The following is a 7,356-nucleotide window of genomic DNA, read 5'->3' on the forward strand; positions in this document are numbered from 1 at the left end:
GAAGCCATTGTTGTAGGAAAACTACATATTAGATGAGATGCCCCTGGCATGTTAGAAGTGTGCTTGTGAATATATATTAAATATAGTATATACATGTTATATATATGGTTATGAATGTAATATTTGGGACAAATTCAGTATAATTGTTTTTAGAGAGAATTTTTTCCATATTGTATATATCTGTATATCCTTTTAACTTTGGGTATTCATGTTTTCTCATATTCAGTGTCAGTTTGTAGCTACAATTGACGTTTGTTTCTTTGGCTAAAGGTGTTATTTTACATATAATGCAGCAGGTAAAATCATTTTTTCACTAGAATACTACAGTTTATGGTTAAAGCATGAAATTTGGTACATATCTTCTCCATAGGCCACTTTTTAAAAATTGCTGGGTGTCCACTCAAAATTCCAAAATGGCTGCCATTTTTCAAGATGGCTGGCAGTCAAAGTTTTAACATGTGCCTCTGGTCATTTTATTATGCACTTGTTTTGGTTACACACATTTTTAGGTAGAGTTGCCGAGTAAAATTAATATGTATTTCTTTTAAAGATTTCATATAGCATATATAAAGCAAGATGGCATCCAATATGGTAAAAACAAAAAACCTTAAATAATCGCATCTGAGGATTCAGTAAGCATGGAAAAATGTCCTCCTGTTCAATATACTAGTTTGCAAGTCTATATATGATATAGTTAGTGATTTTATCTGTAGTTTTAGTTTAAAAGGTCGCATATCAGTGATTTACTCTGTTTCTTGATGTATTTATTTCAGCAAAATCGAAACAACTAATGGCGATATTGAAATTTTGTGTGGACACCCAGATTTTTCAAGAGAGGGTTAAAATGGGCACGTGTGCCAAATTTCATGCTTGTTTCTGAAACTGATGTATTTTTCCATTTATCTGCTGCACTAATATAAGTGTATTGGTTGGTTGGTTGGTCAGATTAGCCATCTATATACCATCACAGACCTGTAAATGTGATAAGGTGTCACATTGAATGAGAGGCTTAGTGTAGACCTCTTGGCTCACCCCAATCAGAATTTTATTTAGAGTTAGGCACATTTTGTTTACAATGTCTGGGGACAAATAACATACTCTGTTTTTTTCCATCTGTCCACCCGCCTGTGGTGTTTGCGTATTGTAACACTGCGTCCCGGGCTTTAGATAGTTACATTCAGCTTACATTCAACAATAATAACAATATCCTATTTCGAATATTAACGGTGTAATTCGCATACAGTAAATTATTAAAACACTTTTCAGTTGCAAATATCCATTACTTACCTCAAACTTACACATAGCGTAATTATCTAAAGCCTGTGATGCAGTGTTACCATACACAAACACCACAGGCGGGTGAACAGATGGAAAAAAAAACAAGTATAGTGCCCAACATGTTTCATGTTCCTTATTTTACTGTGTATCCACCCTTCGGTTTCCTCTCGGTTTTCTGTACGGTCACAGTTTGGGCACTGGGCAAACCAGCCAGGAGGATTAGTCTGACTACACTTATACAAAAGTGAATTTAAACCGGCAATTGTTTACGGAGCCGAGACGTGGTCGATGAAGAAAGCTCAAGAATGGAAAATGGATATGACAAAGAAGAGGATGTTGAGATGAATGTGTGGAGTCACGAGAAGAGACAGGATCAGAAATGGATATATCAGAGGAACAGAAGGCCAAAGTGGTTTGGTTATGTTATGTGGAGAGATCTTGTGTGTGGAAGGGTTGTGAGTATGGAGGTGGAGGGAAGAAGGGGAAGGCCAATGTTCAGATGGAACTATAGAACAGCAAGTGACATGCATGAGAAAGGTTCAAGAAGTCCGATGCATTGGACAGAGGAAAGAGGAGAAAGGTGATAGGAAAAGGTGATCCCCATAAAGAAATGGTATGATCCTGTGGTAGGGGTGTAAGAAGAATACCACAGTAGGGCCGATAACTTTGGAAACTGCTGCCTTACAGTCGTACTTTTTTGTTAAAGGCTAGGCCCACTGCCAATAACTGTGGATTGATGACAGCAAGGGTATGGGGTCATTAAAAAAAAAAAACCTTTGCCAAACAATAAACCATGCCTGACGATGCCTTTGATAGAAGGCAGAGGAGAAGGCACATCAGGCAACAGACCCCTTAATGTAGGGTTACCGATGGGAAAGAAGATAAAGAAATGGTATGGGTATAGCAGAAGACAGAGAATACAGTAGAGGCATAGGGCCGTGGCATAATTCTTCCTCCTGTCTCACAGAGATTGTAAGGGTTTCGTTGCTAGGGAAATTTGTTAAGCTTGAACAGCATTTGAACTCGGAACCACCACACTCGAAAGTCCAAGCAGAAGCCCTATTGAATCTATATATACTCGCAGTTATTCATTATAAGGCAGTGGGGTAGGAGATTATTGATAGGATATCACTTGTTTCAATGCCGCTTATTATAATGTTATATTACATTTCTCTTTATTTGTTCAGATACCTTCTTCTGTCATTTGTGTTCGTAAAATCCTACTGTATCCTGTCCAGTTTCTCTTTCAATGACAGATTCAAACACCGCTGATGGTGAGTATTCTATGGGCGTTTATGTGTGCCTCAAGTATTGTCATGCGTTTGACATCATCTATTTCTGATCTCGTGAGTGACTCAGGTCACTCACCTTTCATGTAAAGACAGTGTTCTGTGTTTGTGGGTTTTGTGTGTGTGTTTACATATATATAGATATATAATTATTATATATATATATATATATTATATATATATATATATCAATATATATCAATGAGGAGGAGGACACAAAGACTTGCTAAAGGGGGTCAATTTATTCCCGACGTTTCGTAATGCCTTTGTTACATTTTCGAGAGCTGTACGAAATAGATAACATAAATTACAATAAAGCTAAGAATTTAAAATTTAAAAATGAAAGTTGCAAAATTTTTACAAATTTAAAATATTAAAAGGAGCAACCAAAAGGACAACTTTAAAAAACACAAAATGTAAAATAACCATGACAAAAGATTATTAAAATAAGTAAAAAAAATTAAAAATTAGAAAAAATATTCAAAAGTTAACCAAAGTTGGACCAATCTATTCAGCGGCAATGTCAAGACTGGAGATAAAAGGAAGAGACCAAGAGAGATACAGTGTACCAGCAGAGGTTTGGCTGTTCAACAAGGGGACGAGTCGTTTGATCATTAACGATTCTAAAATTGTCAAATCATGGGTGTGGGAAGCTCGTCTTACAACTTTAAAGTCCTTATTTTCAATAGAGGTTTTACATATTTTAAAGTGATTTCTAATGTTAGAAAACTCTGGTTTTGCAATTTTCCTGCCTGTACTATAACTTACTCCACGAAATGGGCGTGTGTATAGCTACTTGTCCTAAATGTAATTTAGGAACTTATATTGGATCCACCAGGAGGCTTCTGAAGGTACACATAGATTCTCATCGTGGAGTAAGCTATAGGACAGGCAGCAAAATTGCAAAACCAGAGTTTTCTAATATTAGAAATCACTCTAAAATATGTAAAACCTCTATTGAAAATGACTTTAAAGTTGTAGGGCGAGCCTCCCACAGCCATGATTTGACAATTTTAGAATCGTTAATGATCAAACGACTTGTCCCCTTGTTGAACAGCCAGACCTCTGCTGGCACACTGTATCTCTCTTAGTCTCTTCCTTTTATCTCCAGTCTTGACATTGCCACTGAATAGATTGGTCCAACTTTGCTTAATTTTTGATATATTTTATTTATTTTTTTATTTATTTTTCTACTTATTTTAATAAATTTTTGTCCTGTTTATTTTACGTTTTGTGCAACTTTCATTTTTACATTTTAAATTCTTAGCTTTTTTTATTGTAATTTATGTTATCTATTTTGTACAGCCCTCGAAAATGTAACGAAGACATTACGAAACGTCGGGAATAAATTGACCCATTTTAGCAAGTCTTTATGTCCTCCTCCTCATTGATACATATCCGGCTGTTTGGATATATATATATATATATATATATATATATATATATATATATATATATATATATATGTGTGTGTGTGTGTGTGTGTGTGTGTGTGTCTGTCTGTCTCTTAATTGATTCTTGGAGTGATTTTGCACTTTCGTATTCCACTTTCATTATGCCCAAATTAATATATATATATATATTATATATATAGTACTATTATATATATATATATTATATATAATATATATAGATATATATACATGTGTGTGTGTGTTTGTGCATTCATACACTTTTAAGAAATAATTAGAAAGTCGTAACAACAAACACAAGGAAGACTCTCATCGAAATATCGGATTGTCCCAAAAAGGGGGTCGGTGGCTTAAGGAGGCGTGAGCGCCCATTGACTGCCGGGTCAGCGTTCCTCGTCAGGATTACCAAGAAGAAGACGTACGGTTCACAACCTGAATTAATGAGAGCGATGTTGTTCTCTCGAAATCGCCAGTAGATGGCGCAGATCATTTACAGTGGCGTAAGAAAACTATGTTGGGAAGACTTCATTTCATATAAGGGCTTGATGATGAACTTTACTGATTGGTGCTGTCTTTCGACTTTAAGTTAATTTTCCACTATTATCTACAGTTATTTTCTAGTTTCTTTGTTGTGCATACGACCATCTATAGCTTAGGATCGTAATTTCTCAATTGTGAATACGATCTTGAACAGCTTATACGATCCCAATAGTTTAGTTGTGGATACGATACCTTGAACAGCTTATGATCGTCATTTCTTAATTGTGTATGCGATAAAATAGGATCGTAAGGTATATTCAACGGTCAAATTACGTATCTTGTGACATAAGTCTGGAGATCTACCATATTAGGCCATGAGTGCCTTGGTCTACGTTTAGCTGGCCTTATGCCACCGCGCGCCCGCGCCCGGAGTGACGTCATGTGTTTCCAAAAGGAGTAAGGTGACCAATGACCTCTCCAGTCCACTAGTTGATGACCCATTCCACTAATTATCCCATGGAAAATATATCAGTTTGTTACCTCCATATGCGTGACAGAAACCACGCCATCATTCCACTCCTATATAAGGCTTTCTGAATCATTAAACCAATTATTACGAGGACACGCCCTTAGTTTCACGGAATTCTTTTTTTTTTTTTTTTTTTTTTTTTTTTTGTAGGGGAGGGCGGGTCGTTGTAGCTCGATTAGAAATTTCTCTCTCTCTCTCTCTCTCTCTCTCTCTCTCTCTCTCTCTCTCTCTCTCTCTCTCTCTCTCTCCTGGTTTCTGTAACTTAAGACTAGATTCTATATCTGTTGGTTTATAAAAATGTAAAACTATAGTCACATATGGGTATATGCCATTCCGTTATCTCTCTCTCTCTCTCTCTCTCTTTCTGGGGACACCTCAGTATCCCGAAAGTGAGAGAGTATTTAGTACTTCTGTGATAGACTCAAGTGGTGCAGTGTTGGTGAGTGGTTCGACGTGACGCTGGTTAGCCTTCTGTGCAGGTGTATGAAGGTGCTCACGTCAGCTTTTGCTGTTTTCTCTGATTTTGATGAACCTTGATTTTTTGCCAGGATCAAAGGCCAGCATTTTATTCACCTCTGAAATATTTTAAACTCTGGGTTGCTTTAGAGGTTGAAACAATTTAAGACGAAAATCTTGTTCGTTTGTTTTATTCTGATGATTCTCAGTAATTAGAATCTTTTTCGGGTTCCTGATTATTTTCCCCAGTCTCTTTGACCATGATCTATTCTTCAAAGTCATATGTCATTTCAGAAGCCAGAACTTGAACAATATTTTCTGCACTACAGAGAAACTTCAGTAGAGTCTTCTTCTGGCTGCCATAATCTTTGTTGGGATGCATAGAAGGTAGATTCTGAAAATGAAAGGACAAGTTTTGTTGCCTAACCCATCAATTATTCATAAATCATTTTCCTATCATCTTCTCCTAAACCTCTTTCTATTGGCACAGCCCTCTGTTACTTTTTTAATATAATCACCTGTGATTCCTGCAAAAAAAAATTAAAGAGTCCTGTAATCATCTGTGATTCCTGCAAAAAAAAAAATTTAAAGAGTCCTGTACTGCAATGGTTACTGTTCAGTGATGTTGCATTGCGTGGTGTCAGGCAGCTTTTCAGGGGGAAGTGGACCACACTGATAAATATCTTTATCGGTTCTCCACAGTTGCATGGAAGTACCTTTATGACAAGGCTGTTATGTGTGACGTTCAAGCGTTTCATGTTCCAGTATTTTTTTTTTTTTAGTTATTTCTCGTCCAAGGTATCATCATTCATCTAGAAGCACCTCGGCTGGGACCACGCACTAGTGATTAAATAGTCATCGTAATGCCGGCATGGATTTATTATGTATAAGCAATAAGCATGGAAAGGAAGAAGTTAGATATGGTTTCGAATGATTGATGAGAGATGGGTCCATGTAGTAGATGTGAAATACCGTCAGTGCATGCATTCCTCTTACCACCAGCTGCACCACCCACATTTTTAACTTTTTGCTTTACCTTCGTTCCCATTCCCTTCCATCTTGCTGTCCAACCACTCCAATTCTCATCAACCAAATCCGATGAATGTGAGATGCTCAGTAGTAATGTTGTTCGTATTACTATGTCAAGTCTTCTTCTCCTCATACTAAAACTAATCTGTTTTCTCTGAGCTGCCGGTAAGTATCCGCAGTCGATATCACAAAGGCGAACCGTGATTGCTGGAAACTCGTGGGCGACACCCTCCATTGGTCACAGTAGATGTCAGTTGTGGAAGTTTGCTGTCAGCTCCGAAAAAACAAATATAGAAGGAAGTTTGTTCGCCTTACACACACACACAAACACAAACACTCATAAAATAATTTGGTTTTATTGATTAACAATTATCATGGAACGATTAGAAAAAATAAAGAGTGGTTATAGAGAAGAGGATGAAAGTGTCAAAGTTACATATTGTTTTGAGCGCAATAGAGATGTTTTCACAAGGAAAGCAGATTTGCACAGTTTGATTATACAACAATGTATATGCATGGCATCAAAAATGTCGAACATTTAATTTATATATATATATATATATATATATATATATATATATATATATATATATATGTGTGTGTGTGTGTGTGTGTGTGTGTGTGTGTGTGTGTGTGTGTGTGTGTGTGTTAAACATCACATACACAATTGTTCTGTGCTATAGTACAATTACTAAAAGGACCTCATTCATTCAAACTGGATGGGATCTAGCGGAGTTATTTATTAAAAAAAAGTTACAAGCTTTCCTGGCCTAACAGTCCTCATCATCAATATCTTGGATACTTGATAATGAGGACTGGTTGTCCTTGAAAGCTTGTCACTTTTTTGAATAAGTAACTCCACTAGATACCATCCAGTTTGAAT

The sequence above is a fragment of the Macrobrachium nipponense genome, chromosome 34, assembly GCF_015104395.2.
Source record: "Macrobrachium nipponense isolate FS-2020 chromosome 34, ASM1510439v2, whole genome shotgun sequence".
Taxonomy (NCBI): Eukaryota; Metazoa; Arthropoda; class Malacostraca; order Decapoda; family Palaemonidae; genus Macrobrachium; species Macrobrachium nipponense.